We start from the raw sequence: 24,140 nt of genomic DNA on the forward strand, positions 1-24,140 counted from the left end.
TCCTGTGATCATGGGGCCGCCGGGATTCCATCGAGCCATCCACAAGAAGCGTGCGAGCGTCAACTCCCGCCAAAAGCGCCTCCATTCCGAGAAACTGTGCTCGGGAGGTGGGATAACCAGTACCAGGCGTTCGATCAACGAGCGCTCGTCGGCGATGTAGGAGAACGGATGTGATGAGCAAAAGGGGCGGATATGGGCGAGAAGCCAAATCTGAAGTAGGTGTGGGGATCCCCTCATCCTGCCGCGCCGAACCTCCCTAACATAGTCAAGAGATCGGACGGTCTCGGCTAATAAAGCCTCCACGTAACTATGGCCTCCCACCGGTTGGAGGACGACTTGGGCTATAGCCCCGTCGATGAGGTTCGGTGAGTACGGAAACAGGAGAGTGCCAAAGATCAAGAGTAGGAATCCGTGGCAGGCATCGCGCTGATAGGAAGCCGTTGTAGGCGTCATTGCGCGGAGGAGCGTCCAATCGGAGAGCCATGCGATCCGGATACTTTGATCCCACCTTTGATGAAGCTCTTTGTGGAAGTCATGAGCGGGTATGTGGAGAAGAGTGGAGAGCTGACCCAGGATGGTGGTGAACGGATTCAGCACGAAGATACCATGGGTCGTGGGCGTAGGCCTCTGGATGAGTGCCGTGTATTCCTCAATCGTAGGCGCTAACTCCGTTGCCTGGAAGTTGAATACTGCGTGCTCGGGATCCCAAAATTCGGCGGCAGTCCTCAAGAAGATCCAATCCACCGGGGTTTCGGTGAGCATAACCACGTCTCCAATGATGCCCTCGATGAATGCGTGGTCTACCGGTCAGAGAGTCCTCCAGATACGCATGATGTCTTGCCTTGGTGGCGTGATTGCTTCGAGCCTAAGACCGGGAGCCGGGCGGTCCATCCTTACCTAGATGAAGGAGATGCCGGCTTAAGGTTTTTAGAATCAAATCAATGCAATGTCCTAAGTTTTTTTCGAAAAATGTATGCAGTGTGGAAAGATAAACTATAGTTGTGTTCTTGACAGTATACATCGCTCTTTCTTACAAAACAACAAAATGCCCGTCCTAATCAAAAACTACGGGTCGACTCAAAGACTCAACTTGTGGGTCGGTTGACGGTATGGAGGTAAAAATTGGTCCAGCATGATGGTCCCTGTGTATGTATGGTTTTCGGTGCTACTGGGAGAACTGCTAACTATGGATGGGGGCTCCCGACTCAAGGGCCTGAATTCCTTGAAATCGAGCGAGGATCTTTGGGGGCCGATTCGGTGGCATAGCCAACTCGATCCGTTCCCTTACTCGGAACCTCTGACTAACCTAGCTTCCTATATTGGTGCCCGTGGGATGTCGGACAAGGTACCTAAGAAACTAGTATGATGTGCAATGCATTTGCGGGAAAAAGTGCGTAAAATAGATAAGCGGGAAACGCGGAAAGCGGTAAATAAACAAGCAAACAAAGCAAGCGGGAACGAGCCCGAACCCTCTAAGTATGTCCCCAGTGGAGTCGCCAAGCTGTGCGCACCCGAATTTCATCTCCTCGGGGAACGCATGCGCGAAGCCTATGCAACGCGGCTTGGGAGTGTCCACCTTCTCGGGGACGCGCGACGGACGCACGTGAGAAGGAGTCGCCACTTACTGTTTACGACCCGTAGGTCGAGGGCCGTTGAGTCGCCCGGGTCTAGGGGTACGGGGGTACACCTAAATGCTAAGGCAATGGTCGTACGGAACCGAAAATTCCGAATTCGAGGGTTCTATTACGTGTGGGCCTATATCCCGCACGCCCTTTCGGTACTCTAGCTTGCTAGGCTTGCCATTTTGTTTATTTACCGCGTGATATAGAGTTGCGCTCGACTCGCCCATTTTGACACCGTAAATTCGATGAATTGATCAAGTTGGGCCAAGAGTCCGAAAGATGAGTAGGCTTGTGCATCGAGGAGTCGGTTCACTATCTTAGCGTTACAGTTCATCGAACCGTGATGGTTGATTCCCTGCGTGAACCGAAACCACAAGTATCCGAGCTTACTCACCCTTTGGTGGCGATAGACCAACTTAACCGATCCAGCACTCGGACCTCTCGCTCACCGATCGGGGATCCTTACAAGGAGATGAATGAACATACAAATAGAATCCTCACAATGTTCTCTCGAACAATTACAAAGTATAACCGAATAAGTAAATGGATCCCGATCGGTTTGCATTGGGCCACTATTCCGCTCTGGCTCACCGTGTATTTTGAATAACCGATAAGTGAATTAAGGCAACGCGGACTCAAGAAGCCGGGGGTCGGGTCCGATCGATCCAACGGTTTGCAGGAGAATCGGTTGATTCCCACTGTAACCGTTGGGCCGATCGAGCTCCCGGGTGATATCTAGATCCATTTCACACGCCCAATCCAAATTGCCTTCCACATAGGCCGTGTTCGGAGTGTAACAGTGAATCGAGGCTAGATCCCATTCCGCACTCGGGTTGCACGCGCTCGGTGAATTAGGAGGCGTTGGACTTCGTGTTCGGTGGTTTGGGGCATTGGACCCCATGTAACACATAACCTATGGGCTCGGGCCCGAATCGTGACAAATCTGAAAAAGCAAGAATAAAACAGAAGAAAACTGATAAAACTGATGAAATACAGACAACAACTGATAAGTATCGGTGAATACAGACAAGTTGTGTATTAGGCCGAATGTACGTGATTTAATCAGTTATTAACCGGGGTTGGTTAGCAAACAATGTATCTAACCTAGACAAACATAGATGGTGGATTAGAATAGGGTTCTAAGCCAATTACATGTGTGTGTTTGTTTTAGGACTCTTATCCAGTGAGGTGACACTGCGGTTTCACCGAATTCGCCAAACTCGTGTTTTGACTCTAGGTTGGAATCTATCATTCTGCTTATCCATTATCTAATGTTTGATTAAGCCAAATGCATGGTTAATCCAGTTTTTCGTGTTCTGTAACTGAAATAAAATGCTCACCACCGAATCTACGATAGGAAAATAGAAACACCGAAAGTGAACGGAATGGGCCGTGCGAATGAAACTCGCACCCGAACGGGTTGCCCTTTTCTTTCATAGATCGAAGTGTTTCCAACTCCCTAACGCCTAGGGTATCTGTCAGCACCCCATTTTGGCCCGCCGGCTCCCCACGCGAGGATTCCCTATCGAAGCCCGCGGCATTATTCACCACCCGACAATCAGGGGCAAATACGCGGGCACGGGTCACGAGCAATGGGAAGAAGAGCACGGTCTACCGAGAAGGGTGGAAGAGAGCAGTCAAAAGAATGAACGGACAAGGAATCCCCGAGACAGCGGAACTGACACTGAGGCACTATTCATCACCGAGTCATCGAAGCACCGAAAGGTGCCCAATATGGGGCTTCAAAAATCCCCCTCAGTGCCAAAGTGACCAACGAGATGTCCGGACACATTTTCGGGGCATCCTGCTTAAGCCGGGACACCCGATCCCCCACGGACGCCTTTTCTAACAGGGCTCCCGGGATTCGCTCCACTGACAAACAAACGGCCCCTCAAAACGGGCCCACAGGCACCCAGGAACCATCAAAGTCGGGGAACAAGCTTCAGATGACCTTCCGGAACCCGACTCGGCCTCCCGAGGGACGTCTCGGTGGTCATGAACGTCTCCCGGCGAGCCTTCGGGAATTTCCACGGAAAGCAGGGACCACAACGATCTCTGAGCGCCTCACAATAACCCCGAGCACCTCAAGGCATTCAAGGCACACTGAGAAAATCCCGGTCAAAGTCCCTAGGTCTTCCCGGGCCTACGGTCCCCGACCAAGGACAACGAGCCAATGATCACCGACGGGGCAAACGGATCGCCGAAACGAATGAAAGAGTGCACAAAGGTCAATCGGGGTCGACGGACACTAAACTCCACTCCAAACGTCCAAACAGGGCAAAACCGACTCCCGAGGCGCCGAACCGCCCGAACGTCCGTTCACGCGACGCATGGCGATATTAGATTCATCCAAATCTTCGTCTTTCAAGCATTCCAAATCTTCAAATTAATCGGACATCGGAGGTCGGACGCGAGCTCAATCAAGTCTCAAGCGTTTGCCGGCTTTTCTCCTAATCGGATGGGACCCACAGCCTAGCCAAGCCAAGCCATCAAGCCGCGGCTCAACCCAAGCCACGGCTCAACCCTCGGCTCGGATTGGACAGCCCAAGCCGCGGCTCAAGCCTCTCCCACCGTCGGCTCCAACACACCCCCACCACACATTTGAATTTCCCTCCCATCCATCACCTCCCTCCATCCATCCATCACTTCCTATCACATCCTATCACACCCATCACTCCTTCCTTTCCTTTCCCCACACTCTACATGACACTTTCCCCACCCTAATCCTCCTTGGAATTTTCAGCAGGCCACTTAGGGCCCCCAAACCGCAATTAACTTCCTCTAACCGAACCATTAGAGCCTCCTATAAGTTCCCTAGCATCATTAGTTCTAATGACTTCTTCAACTCCACTCTCTCTCAAGCCAATCTCTCTCAAGAACTCTCTCAAACCTCAGCCCATCCCCTCACTTCCGTCCATCCCTTGCCAAGGCCGAAACCGGCCAAAACCGCGGGAAAACCACCCGGTATTCCGGTAACCACCCGACCCGACTTAAACCCAAAAATTCTCAAACTTCATAGCCTACATATTTCCTACCCCCTAAGTCCATTTCCGGACTTGGATTTTCTATTTGAGGTCCCCAAGACCCCGTTCCAGTCGAAATTGCAATCGGGTCCCGAGACCCTCACCGCGCGTACCGAACACTAACGGCGTGCCATTTCATCCCACGACATCGGAGAGTCGTGCCATCACATTTAAAGGGTTCCTCACAACCCTCACCCTCCCCCGTGAAGAGGTGGTCACGGTCCGAGGGCCGACCAACCGTGCACGACCTCCGTTCTACTCATTTTCACTAACCGGGTTTCTTTTTTTTACCGGAACTTCTCTCGTCGTTTCCGACTTATTCAGGGTTCGGCACGCTCGGAGCTTTCCACGACCACCTAGATCTACCTCTTAGGAGTCCAACGAGCCCGACCCCGCACCGTGCCGTGCCCGGAGCTTGCGTGCCAAGCCGTTCTACCGAGACTAGCCGCGGCTGTCTTCTCTCAGGTTGCTCACTACCGCAACTTCAAACCGAGTCTAGCGACTCCCAAGGCCACGTCCCCGACTCTTCTCCTCGTATACCGGGGCTAGGTAACGTTCCTTTACGATCTATACAAGTTAGAATCTTGTATCCTTACTCATAGGATGTGTTCATGTGTTTTTAAAGACTCGAAATGCATGCAAGTTCCTATTTTTCTTTCGGATCTATCCATTCCATGCATTTTCATGCAACGTACGTCCATTATCTTTTCATGCACGACCTTGCCGTGCCTACATGGTGTCCAAGCTCGCATGTCATGACGGGAAACAACCCGGGTCCGGAGGGAAGAGATCCCCTTGGCCACGGGTTGAGCCACGGGACTCACGGCCGAGTCTCTAGGAAGAGACCCGTGAGCTTCCTTGGCCCACCCGTGGCTAGGTAGGACTCCTCCTTCCCGAAAGGGGGTTGGTTCCCGTGTTTCTTTTACCGTTGAGCGTAGATAACGTGATAGCATGACGGGAAAAGGCCCGAATCGGGGCCGGCGAAGTCTTCCCGACTCATGTGAGCCATGGAAGCTCACGGCCTCCCTTGGAGGAATAGGGCCGAGAGCTTCCTCGGACCACACGAGTCTGGGAGGCTTTCTTCCGTCTCGAGACGGGTCGGTTCTCGTGTTTTATTTACTTCGTTATTAATCGAGTCGAGATCGTCTTGTTATTTCCGTTTAAATGTCTCGACTCATGCACGTTTGTGTGATTCCATGCAATTATGTTGTGGTGGTATCGAAATGACTAAAACATGTGTTATTATCGTGATTAACGTATTGTGTATGCAAGAAACGATTAGAATCGGACTAATCGTACATCCGACCTAATCAAACACTAGATAATGGATAGGCGGAATGATAGATTCCAATCTAGAGTCAAAACACGAGTTTGGCTAATTCGGTGAAACCACAGTGACACTTAACTGAATAAGAGTCATAAAACAAACACACATATGTAATTGGCTTAGAACCTTATCCTAGCCCGCCCTCTATGTTTGCCTATCTTAGATGCATTGTTTGCCAATCAACCACAGGTAATAACTGATTAAGTCACGTACATTCGACTTAATACACCACTTGTCTGTATTCACCGACAATTGTCAGTTGTTGTCTGTATTGTGTCAGTTTTATCAGTTTTCTTCTGTTTTGTCTTTGCATATGATGATTTACCGCGATTCGGGCCCGAGCCCATAGGTTACGTGTTACACGGGGTCCAATGCCCCAAACTACCGAACACGAGGTCCAACGCCTCCTAATTCACCGAGCGCGTGCAACCCGAGTGCGGAATGGGATCTAGCCTCGATTCACTGTCACACTCCGAATGCGGCCTATGTGGAAGGCGGATTTGGATTGAGCGTGTGAAACGGGTTTAGATATCACCCGGGAGCTCGATCGGCCCATCGGACACAGTGGGAACCGACCGGTTCTCCCAAAGACCGTTGGATCGATCGGACCCGACCCCCGGCTCCTTGAGCCCGCGTTGCCTTAATTTGTTTATCGGTTATTCAAACTACACGGTGAGCCAGAGCGGAATATTGGCCCAATGCAAGCCGATCGGAATCCATTTATTTCATTCAGTTGTATTCTGTATTTATTCGAGCGTACATTGTGAGGATTTTATTTGTATATTCATTCGTGTACTTGTAAGGATTCCGATTGGTGGGCAGGAGGTCCGAGTGTCGAGTCGATTAAGTTGGTCTATCGTCGCCAAGGGATGAGTAAGTTTGAACAATCATGGTCTCGGTTCGCGCAGGGAATCGACCATCACGGTCCGAAGAACTGTAACGCTAAGATAGCGAACCGATCCCTTGACTCACAAGCCTACTTATCCTTCGGATTCTTGGCCCAACTCAATCGATTCATCGATTTTACGGTGTCAAAACGAGCGAGTCAAGTGCGACCTTAAATCACGCAGTAAATAAACAAAACGGCAAGCCTAGCAAGCTAGAGTACCGAAAGGGCGTGCGGGATATAGGCCCGCACGTAACAGAACCCCCGAATTCGGAATTCCGGTTCCGTACGACCATTGCCTTAGCATTTAGGTGTACCCCGTACCCCTAGACCCGGGTAACTTGCCGGCCCTCGACCTTCGGGTCGTAAAATGGCAAGTGGCGACTCCTTCTCACGTGCGTCCGTCGCGCGTCCCCGGGAAGGTGGACACTCTCAAGCCCCATTTGCTTAGGCGCGCGCATGCGTGCCTCGACGAGATTAAATTCGGGTGCGCACAGTATCGGTGAATCACGGAATGACGATTATGCCCTTGGATGATAAAATTGCAATGTTCGTGTATAAATTGGAGATCGCGTCACACGAAGAAGTCCAAGGAGGACTCGCGCGTCTTGACTCGAGCCACCTCAAATCGGGCCCGGACTCGAGTCATAGCACGCGAGTACTCGTTAGACGTCTATTCTATTCGTGTTACATGTCTTGGTGTTTTGAAATTGTGAGCTTTTAATGGAAAAGGGCATTCTCGCCGTTCCGTAAATTATCGATGCGTTTATGAATTAATAATCAATTTGTCCAATTATTTAATCCAAGTGATTTAGTTAACCGAATGATATGTCCCATTTGTCCCGCTTCGTGACGTTATTTGGTGGTAATCATTGTTCCATTTCATGGTTACAATTTCATTAGATAATCATCCGGGTCTAACATGCCTAACACGTAATTTAGACTCATCCATCAATTAAAGAGGAATATAACCACAAACAATTCCAAAGACCGATTCTAAAATGATAATAGAGACAGATCCTCACTCAAAGGGGGTCCCGAAGCTTTCGGCCATCCCCTAGGGATAGTCGGCCGAATGCCCTTCGACCCGCTATGAGTGTTGATGGGCTTCCGTATAAGCTTTTGACCGCCCCTTTGCATGCAACATGTAACGTCCCCATGAGATTAACACCTCTTATTATATCAATGTTGACACGATCCTCATTATACAAATGACCGCATAATACAATTACGAACGACATATTCAAGGAATCAAACGAATGACATTGACTCGTTTAGGGGAAAACCCGAAAATCAATCACGGGAAACGCACGACCTCATGGTATAATGAGTCCCAAGGTCTCGGATGGGTCAAGGGTCCCCACGGCCCCATCACAAAGGGGATGGCCGTGAGCTCTTTGGCACAACCGAGCCCTCTAAGGCCTCTTCTCCCTAGATTTCGAACTTTTCCCGTCATGCAATCACATTTCACTCGCCATTAGAGACATTACGACCATGGAAATTGTCAAATCGGGGAGGATGAGAGGGTCATGGACCCTAGGGAGCCAAAAGAGGCTCAAGGCCCCCCTTTGTGAGGTTCGGCCGAGAGGCTCAAGGACTCCCTCGGGTCTATGGCGGTCTCATCCTCACGGATTCGGACCATTTCACGTTATACATGCATGCTTATACGACATATGAACGTGATAAAAGGGTGAAGTACGTGACTATGCATGGCTTGCATGGAGAACCCGAATCTAAGGGAAAAATGACGTTTTCATGCATCTCGTTTCTTTAGATCATATTAACATCTCATACAAGCAAATGACGAGGGTCCTAACTTCTCTAAGTCGTAGAAGAATGTTACCTAGCCTCGATACACGAGGAAGGGAGCCGGGGAAGTGGCCTCTAGAGTCGCAAGACTCGATTTGAGTGTCACGGGTGGGTGACCCGGGTGACAGTGCAGCCGCGGCGATCTCAGGAAGACGGCTCGGCACGCTTGATCCGGTCACGGCACGGTGCAAGGTTGGGCTCGTTGGACTCCTAAGAGGCGGATCTAGGTGACCGTGGGCAAACCCGAACGTGCCAAGGCCTAAACAAACCTGAAAATGTGAGAGAAAATTCGGAAAAAAGTGAGAGGAGCCCGGTAAAAAGCAAACGGATGAACGATGGTTGTGCACGGTGGATCGGCCCTCGGACCGTGACCACCTCTTCACAGGGAAGGGAGAGGGTTGTGAGGAACCCTTTGAATGTGATGGCACGACTCGCCGAGGTTGTGGGGCGAAATGGCACGCGTAGAGGTCCGGTTCGCCCCGGGTGACCCGCGGGACCCGATTCTTCCTTCGGCTGGAACGGGATGTTGGGGACCTCAAATCGAAAATCTAAGCCCGGAAATGGACTTAGGGGGTGGGAAATATGTAGGCTAGGAAGTTTGATGATTTTTGGCTTAAGTCGGGTCGGGTGGTTACCGGAATACCGGGTGGTTTTCCGGCGGTTTTGGCCGGTTTTGGCCTTGGCTTGGGGCGGACGAATGGATGGGAGTGGGCTGGAGTTGAGAGGATTTTAGAGGGAGATTGGCTTGAGAGAGAAAGAAAAAATGGAGAAGTGTTTAAGTTTAATGGTGCTAGAGGCTTTATAGGAGTGGCTAAGGGCTTGATTAGGGGAGTTTAATCACGGTTTAAGGGCCTAAGCTAGGGCTGCCGAAAATATCTAGGGAATTAGGGTGGGGTTTGTGAGTGGAGGTTTGATGGGAGTTGTTGGAAAGAGATGGGAGTTGATGGAAAGAGATGGGAGTTGATGGATGGATGTAAGTGTGTAAGAGGGATTTGAAATGGGTGGTGGAGGGAAGAGGATAAGGGTTGGAGCCGCCGAATTTGGGGAATAGCCACGGTTGATTTCGGCTGAGCCGTGGCTTGGGGACGAGCCGTGGCTTGATGGCTCGGCTTGGCTGAGCTGTGGGTCCCATTCGACTGAGAGGAAAGCCGGAAAATGCTTGAAACTTGATTGAGCTCGTATCCGACCCCCGATGTCCAATTAAATTGAAGATTTGGAATGCTTGAACGACGAGGATTTGAATGAGCCTAATGTCGCCATGCGTCGTATGAACGAACGTTCGGACGACTCGGCGCCTCGAGAATCGGTTTTGGCCTGTTTGGACGTTCGGGGCGGAGTTTAGTGTCCCCCGGTCCCTGATTGCTCTTTGTGCATCCTAACACTCGTTTTGGCGATCCTTTTACCCCGTGGGGGATCGTTGACTCGTCGCCCTCGGGCGAGGACCGTAGGCCCGGGAAGACCTAGAGCCTTGTGACCGGGATTTTCTCAGTGTTCCCTGAATGTCTTGAGGTGCTCGGGGCTCGTTGTGAGGTGCTCGGGGATCGTTGTGATCTCTGTTCCTCGTGGACGTGCCCCGAAGGCTTGCTGGGGGACGTTCATGACCACTGAAACGTCCCTCGGGAAACCGAGTCGAGTTCTGGAAGGTCATCTGAAGCTTGTTCCTCGACCTTGGTGGTCCCTGGGTGCCTGTAGACCCGTTTAGGGGGGTCGTCTGCTTGTCAGTGGAGCGGGCCCCGGGAGCTCTGTCAGAAAAGACGTCCGTGAGACATCGGGGTGTCCCGGTTCATGTGGCTTGCCCCGGAAACACGTCCGGACGCGTCATTGGTCACTTTGGCACTGAGAGGGATTTTTAGAGTCCCATATTGGGCACCCTTCGGTGCTTCGGTGACTCGGTGATGAATAGTGCCACAATGCCAGCTCCGTCGTTTTGGGGATTCCTTGTTCGTTCGCTCTTCTGATGGCTTTCCTCCGCTTTTCTCAGTGACCTAGCTCTTCTCCCTTTGTTCATGACCCCGTGCCCGCCTATTTGCCTCTGATTGCCGGGTGATGAATAGTGCCCCGGGCTGCGGTCGGGAATCCTCGTGTGGGAAGCCGGTGGGCCAAAATGGGGTGCTGACACTATAGACTAGCGAGTACGGGGTTGCCCCGGTTGAGGTCCGTATGGAAGTACGGTACGCCAAGAGTGCATAGGGGAGCATCTCGTGCCAATCCTTGTAGTTCACCGTCATTTTTTCAATGATCTTTTTGATGTTCTTATTCGCCGCTTCCACCGCACCGTTCATTTGGGGACGGTACGGGGTGGAGTTGCGATGTCGGATTTTGAATTGTGCACAGAACTCATCGATGACCTTGTTGTTCAGGTTCTTGGCGTTGTCTGTGATGATTGTCGTAGGGACCTCGTACAGGGCGATGATGTCGCGTCTGAGAAAACGGGCCTCGGCTTTTGCGGTGACTGACGCAAGAGTGATGGCTTCGATCCATTTGGTGAAGTAGTCGATCGCCACCAAAATGAACATGTGTCCGTTAGACGCTTTGGGGTTGATCGGGCCAATCATATCCATCCCCCACATCGAAAAAGGCCATGGTGCCGTCATGGGGCGCAATTCGTTGGGCGGCGCTTTGATCTGATCGGCGTAAACCTGACATCGGTGGCAATGTCTAACATGCTTTACACAATCAGTCTCCATGGTGGACCAATAATAGCCCAGGCGCATGATCTTCTTAGTGAGCATGAGACCGTTCAAATGGGGTCCACAGTTTCCTCCGTGCACTTCCTCCATGAGACGTCGCGATTCGTGTTCATCGATGCACCGGAGGAGTGGAGTCGAAGGAGCGGTGGTAGAGTATCTCGCCGCTCAAAAAATAATGTATCGCGAGGCGTCTGAGAGTCTTCCGATCGCGGCGATTGGCGAATGGGGGGTATTGGTCGGTTCGTAGAAGGTTCTTGATGTCCTCGTACCACGGCTTTGCCTCGGATGCTTCAATTGAGTTGCAGTGTGCCGGTCCTTCGGCTATTTCAATCTCGAGGGGCTCGATAAGGTTTTCCTTCGTGATGCTCACCATGGAGGCGAGCGTTGCGAGCGCGTCCGCGAATTGATTTGTCATGCGCGGGGTATAGGTGAACGAGATGTCCTCGAAGTTCTCGGTTAATTTCTCGAGGTACTCGTGATATGGCACTAGCTTTGCGTCCTTTGTCTTCCATTGCTCCAATGTCTGGAAGATAGTGAGCATAGAGTCGCCGAACACTTCGAGCTCTTTTACCTTGAAATCAATCGCCGCTTGTAGGCCGAGAATACATGCCTCGTACTCGGCCACATTATTGGTGCACGGGAAGTCGATCTTTGCCGCTACCGGGTAATAGTGTCCGTCCGGGGATATCAGTACTGCGCCAATACCTGATCCCGTGGAATTGATGGCACCGTCAAAGTACATCTTCCACCCCGATTTCTCTCCCTCGTCGTCTACTTGGAGAATCCCTTCATCCGGGAAGTCGGGATTAATCGGTGTGTGGTCTTCAATCGGGAATTCCGCCAAGTGATCCGCGATCGCTTGCCCTTTGACCTAAGTGCGGGACACGTACTCGATATCATATTCCGTCAATTGACAACGCCACTTGGCGAGGTTTCACGTGGAGGAAGGACTGTCGAGTAAATATTTCAGGGGGTCCGCCTTTGACAGCAAGCGGACTGTGTGGTAAAGCGTTTATTGTCGGAGCCTTTGCATGACCCACACCAATGCGCAGCACATCTTCTCGATTTCCGGATAATTGGACTCTCTGTTGGTGAACTTTTTACTCAGATAGTAGATCGCGCGCTTCGTGTGTGTGGACTCCTCCTCCTGTCCCAGCATGCATCCTAATGATTGGTGGCGCACCGTTAGGTAAAGTACGAGGGGACGGCCCGGTGTAGGCCGGACCAATACCGGCGGTTGGACCAAATATGCCTTGATGGTGTCAAAGGCCTTCTGACATTCTTCATCCCATTCGATCGCCGCGTTCTTGCGGAGCAAGCGAAAGAGTGGTTGGCATTTGTCTGTCAGGTTTGCAATGAATAGTGCGATGTAATTCAACCGCCCTAGGAAACCTCGTACTTCGCGGACCGAAGACGGCGGAGGAAGCTCCTTGATTGCCTTGACTTTATCGGGATCTACTTCGATGTCGTGCTCGCTGACCACGAATCCTAGTAGTTTTCCCGATCGAGCGCCGAACGTGCATTTTGCCGGATTAAGCCGAAGTTTGTACTCTCTTAAGCGGTCGAAGAGACGCTTCAGATTAACAAGGTGATCTTCTCCTTCTTTGGACTTGGCAATCATGTCGTCGACATAGACCTCAACCTCCTTGTGCATCATGTTATGGAACAGTGTGACCACAGCCCTTTGATAAGTTGCCCCGGCGTTCTTGAGGCCGAAAGGCATGACGCGATAACAAAAGGTTCCCCACATGGTAGTGAACGTCGTCTTGATCTTGTCTTCCTCGGCCATCCGAATTTGGTTGTATCCGGAGAAGCCGTCCATGAAAGAGAACTGGGCGTGGCGCGCCGTGTTATCGACTACTATGTCGATGTGGGGCAAGGGAAAATTGTCCTTGGGGCTGGCCTTATTGAGGTCTCGATAGTCGACGCAGACTCGAACCCCTCCATCTTTCTTTTCCACCGGCACAATGTTTGCCACCCACTCGGAATAGTTACAGACCTCGAGAAAGCCCACGTTGATCTGCTTGACAACCTCCTCCTTGATGCGGAGAAGGAGGCTTGCCCGTTGCCGTCGCAATTGTTGCCGCTTGGGCAGGAACTTCTCAGTGTCTAGCGGGAGGAAGTGCTTTACTATCGACGGGTCTAGCCCCGGCATGTCGGCGTAGGACCAGGCAAAGACTTCTTGGTACCTGGTCAGGAAATTGATCATTCGGACCCGTTGTGTTGGGTCGAGGCTCGTACCGATCTTTAGGATGCGGGGCTCCTCTTCAGTGCCCACGTTGATCTCTTCTTTTGGCTCAAGCGAGGTGAGCTGGCGATCCTCGAGGCGGCGCAAACTTTCTTGTATCTCAGGCACTAGACTGTCTTCGTCGAGCCCTTCCCCGAAGTATATGGATCCGGGCTCTCCGAGACAATCTTCGGATGGGTTCGAACCGACGCGTCGAAGATTTGGATTCGAGTGGAGCCTGGAGAATTGAAAGAATCATCTTAGAAAATTTAGAATGGTATGAACAAAAGAGTAGGGAAGAGAGAATGGAATAGATAAGGATTCAAAAAATGCATATAGGGAATTCATTGATAGTATGGATCATGAAACCATAACAGAGTTCCCTCTTCCGTCGTGTGGCCTACGGCTACGCCGACACGCGGGACACATCTCATACATAGATAAATCTTACACATCGGCGATCACAGCCGAATAGCGCAGGACTGAGGTCCAGTTGTTAAGCTCCTCGTTTTCCTACGCCGGGCGGATGTGAACCCCTGAAGGAATCTCCTCGGTAACGACATACACGGTTGGCAAAGCGTCGTTCGTGTCGTCAAAGTCCGAGGAAGGGCCGTCAGAGGTGCTCCCGATGATGAGGGGAGGCCCGGGGAAGAAATGTGATAGCGGGGGGACTGGGATGCCCCTGTTGAGCCTACCATAGTGCGTGGCGAGGCGGTGGAGATGGTTGCCCCGGCGGGCCTCAATAATTTCATGGCAGGAGGGGCGAAAGCCGAGTCCCCTCCTATGCTTGTATGCTTCAACTTCAATGGGGCGGTTGATTCCTTGCCCGCGCCCCCCGAGGCCGGTGCCGAGAATGTAATTGCGACGCAAAAGGACCTTCCCTATTATTCGGTCGGCGCGGGACGGCCCGACCTCTCCGTAATCCCGTATAACGGAGATGGTCTCGAAGGAGTGGAAGGGCAGGTTTTCGTCGTCTCCGACGCTGATATAAGGAACCGCCGTCTCCTTGTAGATGGCGTAATCGTCCTCCCCCTTGACCGTGATGATCTTTTCCTCGACGATGAATTTCACCTTCTGATTTAGCGAGGACGGAATGGCGCCGGCCGAGTAGATCCAAGGCCTTCCAAGGAGTAGGCTGAAGGCGTTCGGGATATCCAACACTTGGAATGTGACGCTGAAGGAGCATGGGCCAATATCTATGAGGAGGTCGATTTCTCCGTTCACCTCTCTCCTAGAACCATCAAAGGCTCTGACCGCTGTTTTGCTAGGGCGGATGCGGTTGAGATCCACGTTCATCTGCTTCAAAGTGGTCACCGGGCATACGTTGAGCGCGGAACCGTTGTCGATCATGACTCGGCCAACGATATGGTTGTTGCACTTGCAAACGATGTGCAGTGCCCGGAAATGCGCGCATCCTTCAGAGGGGAGCTCATCGTCCGAAAATGAGATGGTGTTGGAGAAGATAGAGTTGATAGTTTCCTCTATCCGGTCCGGGGGCGTCCCTTTGGGGACTTGCGCAGCCGTCAGGACCCGCATGAGGGCCTCCCTGTGGGGTTCCGAATTGAGTAGGAGGGCAAGCAATGAGATGTGGGCCGGAGATTTGGCCATCTGCTCCACCACCTTATACTCTCTCGCTTTGATGACTTTCATGAAGGCCTCGGCCTCCTCTTCTGTCACTTTCTTGGACGGAGTAGGCAGGGTCCTAGGCCTCGTCTCCTCTTCGGTAGCAGGCGCCTTCCCTTTGTCGGTGGTCGCCGGGTTCTCGTATAGTCGTCCTGAACGGGTTATGCCCATGACACCGAATTGTTGCTCCAGGTTCCCGACACCTCCCTCATAGGTCCAGGGGACCCTATCGTCCGAGTATGGCTCCCGGGCGAGAACGTCTATGACAAGCGGGGCATGAGGTGCGTCAATCCCGGCGAATCCGACTGCGACTTCTGTTGGTACGTATTCAATCACAAAGGGGGAAGGCCAACCTTGCTCGCCTTCGCCCTCGCTTGACGTGCACACGGTGATCATGTTGATGGAGGGCCCCTGAGCCGGTCCATGGTCGAGGAGGGGATTGGCCTGCATGTTCGGAGACCTCACAGCGTTGAACACGAGCTCCTTTGCGTCTATCATCTCTTGGATCTTCTCTCTTAACTTCCAGCAGTTGTCTATAGTGTGTCCTGGTGCCCCTTGGTGGTACTCGCATCGCTTGCTCTGATCTTATATGGTTGGATCAAAGCTTGGGCTGGGCGCTGTTGTCCCAACCTTGTCACGAATTTGCCGGTAGATGTGGGAGAGTGGGACCGGCAGGGCCGGGTACTGTCTGCGGGGTCGTGGTTGTGCTGCACCGCCCTGTTGACCTTGCGGGGGCGAGGCCCGTTGTGTCGGCTGAGAAGTCCTAGGAACCGGAGGTTGGTATTGAGGGGCTTGAGATGGAGCAGGAGCATAATGGTGGACGACAGGCGACGACACCGTTGGCAGGGATGGAGGCGGTAGTGCGGAATAGTAGAGTGGTTGGGTAGGGGTTTGAGGCCGATATTGAGGCGCATGCGGAGCGTAGGAGGGAGCTACGGGAGGCGCCGCCGCGTAGTTCATCGAATATTGCTGAGGGGCCTGTTGGGCCGCGTTGACAGTATTCACCGTAATTTCCTTTCCCCTTCTCCCGCTTGAAGACGATGATATCGCGAAGACCTTTTTCGACGACTCCTCTCCTTTGTTGGTGGGGTCCTCCATCCTTCCGAGCTTGATGCCCAAATCCAACTTCTTCCCGGCCTCGATGAGGTCGGAGAATGACGAAGTGTGTGCCAATAGGTGCGAATAGTACACTCATCTCAATGTGGAGTGGAACAATTGGATCTGTTGCGCCTCGCTGATCGGGGGAATGTGCTTCGCGGCTTGGGCACGCCCCTTGGCGGCATATTCCTCGAACTTTTGGCCCCGCGCCATTTCTTTCGTGCTCAGCTCCAGGAGGGTGGGAGGCGTCTCCGCGCAATATCGGTATTGGTCAGTGACCTTTCGGGAGAGATCCTCCCACGTCGGGATGTCCTCAGCCTTCAATGACATGAACCAATCGAGGGCCGATCCCGACAGGCTATCTTGGAAGGAGTAGATAACAAACTCCTCGTATTCCCAATATTGTAGCATCTTCCCTCGGTAATGGCGGAGGTGGTGGCGTTGGATCCGTCGTGCCTTCGTATGTCTTGAATTCCGGGACTTGAACTTCGGGGGCAGCCGCATATCCGGGAATAGGCTACCGTCGCCATGGCCCGCGTCCGGACGAGCGTCACCCGCTTGCAAGGCCCGTATCGTTTCTTCCATCCTTTTGAGCCTCCGCTCTTGTTCGGCGTCGGCCTCGGGGAAGAAATGCATCGACGAGGCGAGCTGGGCCGCATGAGTCGGCGTGCCCGGTTCGTGGAAGGTGGTGTTTATGGGGGGCGGCGCCTGGTAGGAGAGGCCGGCATGAGGCTGCAGAGACGGATGGGGAGGAAGCTCCGTGGCTTGAAGGTGAGTCGGAGCAGGTGCGGTGGATGCCAGGAAAACCGTCGGCGGAGGTACCGTGTAGGCCATAGCCGGGGCCGATTTGGAAACGGGCGGAAGTGCGGACATGACGTGCTACGAGGATAGGAAGGTAGCCGGTGGAAGAGGGACTACCGAAGGGGCCGGCGGCGGCGGAATTTGACTAGCTTAGGGCTGGACCGTGGATGTATACAGCGTTGGCGGTGCAGGAGCCTCAACGTTCTCCGGGGCTTGGGTCGACTGTTGGCCCTGATCCCGGCGGAGGTGTAGAGCTCGAGGAGGCCCAGTTAGGTCCTCTGAGCAGAGCGAGCAGCTCCGCCATGTTAGTGGCCATTTGGTTGACCGTGCCCTCGAGGGCCGCGTTGCGGGCTTGGTCATTGGTGGCGGCGGAAGTCGATGAGGCCGGTGGCGGAGGCGCCCCCGAAGACGCCGGGGGCGGGAGATGTGTTGGAAGGGCGCCGAAATACGCCGGGAGTACGACTGCAGGAGTGGGAGGCGGCGGAGCGTGCGTTTGCGGTGGTTGAGAGAGAGTCGAGACCGAAGGGTGGATTTCTTCGGAAACGTCGACGTGATCCCCTTTTGCCATCCTGAGACGCTGACGAGTCAGGTAGCGGTGTCACGCCAGTTGTGATCACCTGGATTCCAAGAATGTGTAAGGACAAACACCGATATTTCAACGATAAGTGCGGAATAAGTAAAATGGCAAGATGTATGAGATGCATGAATTTTCAAAATGCTAATGTCATTACATTGATTAGCTTCGAATTCCATAGTTTTACAAAATAGAACATACGGAGGAAAAGAAAGGAACATAAACGTAAAGCCGATATCCCTTTGCACTCGGTGGCCGCTTAAAAGCAGTGTAGGTCCGAGCGAGGGCAAAAAATGGGCGCGTCCGCTAATCCTAGAGGTGGGCAATGTTGCGCGCCCTTTTGTGCACTCTATCTAACTCCGTGCTCAAGCGGGCCATCTCCCGATCTAGATGTGCGACCCGGGCGCGTGCTCGAGTCAGCTGTGTCTGAAGCTCCCTGTAGTCCGCGACTGTCAGCACCCCATTTTGGCCCACCGGCTTCCCACACGAGGATTCCCGACCGAAGCCCGGGACACTATTCATCACCCGGCGATCAGAGGCAAATAGGCGGACACGAGGTCATCAGCAACGGGAGAAGAGCACGATCCACTGAGAAAGGCGGAAGAGAGCAGTCGGAAGAACAAACGAACGAGAAATCCCGAAAACGACGGAGCTGGCACTGTGCACTATTCATCACCGAGCCACCGAAGCACCGAAAGGTGCCCAATATGGGGCTTCAAAAATCCCCCTCAGTGCCAAAGTGACCAACGAAACGTCCGGGCGCATTTCCGGGGCATCCTGCTTAAGCCGGGACAACCCGATCCCCCACGGACGCCTTTTCTGACAGAGCTTCCGGGGCCTGCTCCACTGACAAGCAAACGGCCCCTCAAAGCGGGCCTACAGGCACCCAGGGACCATCAAAGTCGGGGAACAAGCGTCAGATGACCTTCCGGAACCCGACTCGGCTTCCCGAGGGACGTTTCAGTGGTCATGCACGTCTCCCGGCGAGCCTTCGGGGCACGTTCACGAAGAACAGAGATCACAACGGTCCCCAAGCACCTCACAACGAGCCCCGAACACCTCAAGACATTCAGGGAACACTGAGAAAATCTCGGTCATAAGTCCCTAGGCCTTCCCGGGCCAACGGTCCCCGACCGAGGGCGACGGGCCAACGATCCCTCGCAGGGCAAAAGGGTCGCCAAAACGAGTGTTAGGATGCACAAAGAGCAATCGGGGACCGAGGGATGCTAAACTCCACTCCGAACGTCCAAACAGGGCAAAACCGACTCCCGAGGCGCCGAGTCGCCCGAACGTTCGTTCACACGACGCATGGCGATATTAGGCTCATTCAAACCCTCGTCATTCAAGCATTCTAAATCTTCAAATTAATCGGACATCGGAGATCGGACGCACGTTCAATCAAGTTTCAAGCATTTCCCGGCTTTTCTCTCAATCGAATGGGACCCACAGCCTAGCCAAGCCAAGCCATCAAGCCGCGACTCAACCCCAAGCCACGGCTCAACCCTCGACTCTGATTGGACGGCCCAAGCCGCGGCTCCCCCTCCCATGGCCGGCGGCTCCAAGGCTCCCCCTCCACACAATTTGAATTTTTGGCTCTTACACCCATCACTTCCTCTTACACACTTACATCCATCCATCACTTCCTATCACACCCATCACTCCCCTTTGCTTCCCCCACACTCTAAGTGACCATTTCCCCTCCCTAATCACTCTTCAAATTTCGGCAGCCCATTTCCCCTCCCTAAACCACACTTAACTTCACTTAAACAAGCCATTAAGCCTCCCTTTATAAACCCTAAGCCTCATCAACCTAATCACTTCTTCATTCTCCTTCTCTCTCAAGCCAATCTCTCTCCAAAAACCTCTCAAGCTCCAGCCCTCTCCCTCACTTTCGTCCAGCCCGTGCCAAGGCCGAAACCGGCCAAAACCGCCAGAAAACCACCCGGTATTCCGGTAACCACCCGACCCGACTTAAGCCAAAAATCACCAAACTCCCTAGCCTACATATTTTCCACCCCCTAAGTCCATTTTCGGGCTTAGATTTTCGATTTGAGGCCTCCAACACCCCGTTCCAGCCGTGAGAACTTTCGGGTCCCGAGACTTCCCTAGCCGTTCACACCGAGTAAGCCACGTGCCATTTCTTCCCACGGCTTTGGCGAGTCGTGCCATCACGTTCAAAGGGTTCCTCACAACCCTCACTCTCCCCCGTGAAAAGGTGGTCACGGTCCGAGGGCCGATCAACCGTGCACAACCGCCATTCACCCGTTTCTCTCTAACCGGGTTTTCCTCATTTTTACCGAGTTTTCTCTCACATTTTCGGGTTTGTTCAGGCCTTGGCACGCTCGGGTCTGCCCATGGTCGTGTAGATCCGCCTCTTAGGAGTCCAACGAACCCGACCTCGTACCGTGCCGTGACCGGAGCAAGCGTGCCGACTTGTTTTTCCCCGACTGGCCGCGGCTGTCTCCCACCCGGGTCACCCACCCGTGACTTCAAACCGAGTCTAGCGACTCCCACGGCCACGTCTCCGACTCTTCTCCTCGTACACCGGGGCTAGGTAACGTTCTTTCACAACTTAAAGGAGTAAAGATCTTCGATATTCGTCCACATGAAGCGTTAATATTGGTTTAAAGAAGTCGAATGCATGAAAGCTTGCATTTTTCTTCCGGATCTATATTTCCCATGCACTCACATGCAACGTACGTCCATTATGCCCCAATACATGACCATGCCATGCTTGTATGATGTCCGAGCTTGCGTGCCATGACGGGAAATGGCTCGAATCCGGACGGGAGAGGCCCCCCTTAGCCACGGTTGAGCCTCGGGACTCACGGCCGAGTCTCTAAGGAGAGACCCGTGAGCTCCCTTGGTTTACCCGGGGCAAGGGTGGCCTCTTTCTTCCCGAATCGAGTTGGTTCCTATGTATTCTATCGTTAATCGTATACAACGTGATAGTATGACGGGAAAGGACTCGGATCGGGGTCGGAGAAATCCTCCCGACTCGTGTGAGTCACGAAAGCTCACGGCCACCCTTGGAGGAAAGTGGCTGAGAGCTTCCATGGACCATACGGGTCCGGGAGGCTTTCCCTTACCTCGAGAAGGGTCGGTTCCCGTGGTTTTACTTATTTCGTTATTATTCGAGTCAAGACCGTCCCGTTATTTCCGTTTGAATACCTCGCTTATGCATATTTATGCGATCTCATGTAATCATAGTCGTGTCGGGATCAAGATGACTAGAACATGTGTTATTGTCGTGATTAATGTGTTGTGTATGCAAGGAACAATCCGAAATGGCGCGGGAGATCGCTCAAAACTCAAGACGAGTCAAGGGTCACTCGGCTTCTTCCTTTGGGAAGTGGCCGAGAGTCCCCCGACCCCTCCCGAGTTTAAGCCGACCTCCCTAGTCGTTTCGAACCACTCCTTGGAATTGGATGTCTTAATGTTCGGATCTTATTGTTAGCTATGTGGTAGACACGTGATTGACGTGTTGGTTTTGGATAATCACTCACCGAACCCAAATGTCCATGATGTCGGGCCACCATCATCGAATAATTTCACAAACGGGAAAATGGGACGAATCATTCGGTTAACTAAACCACTTGGATTAAATAATTGGGTTAATCGATCCTCAATTTGTAAAAAGCATCGATGGTTTACGGAATGGCAAGAATGCCCTTTTTACCAAAATTCACAATTTCAAAATACCGAGACACGTAACACGAATAGAATTGACGTCTAGCGAGTACTCACGTGCCTTGACTCGAGTCCGGGCCCAATTTGAGGCGGCCCGAGTCGGGGTACGAGAGTCCTTCTTAGACTCCTTCGTGTGACGCAAATCTCCAATTTATACACAAATATCACAATTTTATCGTCCAAGGGCATAACCGTCATTCCGTAATTCACCGATACCCTAGGCGCTAGGAAGTCGGAAACACCTCGATCTATGTACGGAAAAGGGCCACCCGTCCGGGTGCGAGTCTCATTCGCACGACCCATTCCGCCCACTCTCGGTGTTTCCATCTTCCTATCGTAGATTCGGTGGGAAGCATTTTATTTCAGTTGCAAAACGCGAACAACCGGATTAACCGTACATTCGGCCCAATCGAACCCTAGATAATGGATAGGTGGGATAATAGATCCCAATCTAGAGTCAAAACACGAGTTTGGCTAATTCGGTGAAACTGCAGTGACACTTAACTGAATGAGAGTCATAAAACAAACACACACATGTAATTGGCTTAAAACCTTATCCTAGCCCGTCCTCTATGTTTGCCTAGGTTAGATGCATTGTTTGCCAATCAACCACGGATAATAACTGATTAAATCACGTATATTCGGCCTAATACACAATTCGTTTGTATTCACCGACACTTGTTAGTAGTTATCAGTTGCTTTCTGTATTGTACCAGTTTTATCAGTTTTCTTCTGTTTTATTCTTGCATATGATGATTTATTGCGGTTCGGGCCCGAACCCATAGGTCACGTGTTGCATGGGGTCCAATGCCCCAAATCACCGAGTGCGTACAACCCGAGTGCAGAATGGGATCTAGCCTCGATTCACTGCCACACTCCGAATGCGGCCTATGCGGAAGGCGGATTCGGATTGAGCGCATGAAACGGGTTTAGATATCACCCGGGAGCTCGATCGGTCCAACGGATACAGTGAGAACCAACCGGTTCCCCGAGAACCGTTGGATCGATCGGACCCGATCCCCGGCTCCTCGAGCCCGCGTTGCCTTAATTTGTTTATCGGTTATTCAAAATACTCGTGAGCCGGAGCGGAATATTGGCCCAATGCAAACCGATCGGGATTCATTTACTTTATTCAGTTAAACCTTGTAATTAGTTGAGAGAACATTGCGAGAATTCTATTTGTATGTTCATTATGTACTTGTAAGGATCCCCGATCGGTGAGCGAAAGGTCCGAGTGTCGAATCGGTCAAGTTGGTCTATTATCACCAAGTGATGAGTAAGCTCGAATACTCGCGGTCTCGGTTCGCGCAGGGAATCGACCATCACGGTTCGATGAATTGTAACGCTAAGATAGTGAACCGATTCCTCGATATACAAGCCTACTCATCTTTCGGACTCTTGGCCCAACTTGATCACTTCATCGAATTTACGGTGTCAAAACGGGCGAGTCGAGCGCAACTCTAAATCACGCGGTAAATAAATAAAATAGCAAGCCTAGCAAGCTAGAGTACCGAAAGGGCGTGCGGGATATAGGCCCGCACGTAATAGAACCCCCGAATTCGGAACTTCCGGTTCCGTACGACCATTGCCTTAGCATTTAGGTGTACTCCTAGACCCGGGTAACTTGCCGGCCCTCGACCCTCGAGTCGTAAAATGGCAAGTGGCGACTCCTTCTCACGTGCGTTCGTTGCGCGTCCCCGGGAAGGTGGACACTCCCAAGCCGTGTTTGCTTAGGCGCGCGCATGCGTGCCCCGACGAGATGAAATTCGGGTGCGCACAGTGACCTCTGCGCGGGAGTCAACAAGCTCGCAACGGAGCCTATCCCCAGTGGAGTCGCCAAGCTGTGTGCACTCGAATTTCGTCTCGTCGGGGCACGCATGCGCGCGCCTAAGCAAACGCGGCTTGGGAGCATCCACCTTCCCGGAGACGCGCGACGAGCGCACGTGAGAAGGAGTCGCCACTTACTGTTTACGACCCGTAGGAAGAGGGCCGTTGAGTCGCCCGGGTCTAGGGGTACGGGGTACACCTAAATGCTAAGGCAATGGTCCTACGGAACCGGAAATTTCGAATTCGGGGGTTCTATTACGTGCGGGCCTATATCCCGCACGCCCTTTCGGTACTCTAGTTTGCTAGGCTTGCCGTTTTGTTTATTTACCGTGTGATTTAGGGTTGCGCTGAACTCGCCCGTTTTGACACCGTAAATTCGATGAATCGATCAAGTTGAACCAAGAATCCGAAAGATGAGTAGGCTTGTGCATCGAGGTATCGGTTCACTATCTTAGCGTTACAGTTCATCGAACCGTGATGGCCGATTCCCTGCGCGAGCCGAAACCGCGAGTATTCGAGCTTACTCATCTCTCGGTGATAATAGACCGACTTGACCGGTTCGACACTCGGACCTCTCGCTCGCCGACCGGGGATCCTTACAAGTGACTGAGTGAATATACAAATAAAATCCTCCCAATGTTCTCTCGAATAATTACAAAGGATAACTGAATAAGTAAATGGATCCCGATCGGTTTGCATTGGGCCAATATTCCACTCCGGCTCACCGAGTGTTTTTGAATAACCGATAAACAAATTAAGGCAACGCGGGCTCAAGAAGCCGGGGGTCGGGTCCGATCGGTCCAACGATTTACGGGAGAACCGGTCGGTTCTCGCTGTATCTGATGGGTCGATCGAGTTCTCGGGTGATATCTAAACCCGTTTCACGCGTCCAATCCAAATTTGCCTTCCACATAGGCCGCATTCGGAGTGTGACGGTGAATCG

Source organism: Punica granatum, chromosome 5 (assembly GCF_007655135.1).
Source record: "Punica granatum isolate Tunisia-2019 chromosome 5, ASM765513v2, whole genome shotgun sequence".
NCBI lineage: Eukaryota > Viridiplantae > Streptophyta > Magnoliopsida > Myrtales > Lythraceae > Punica > Punica granatum.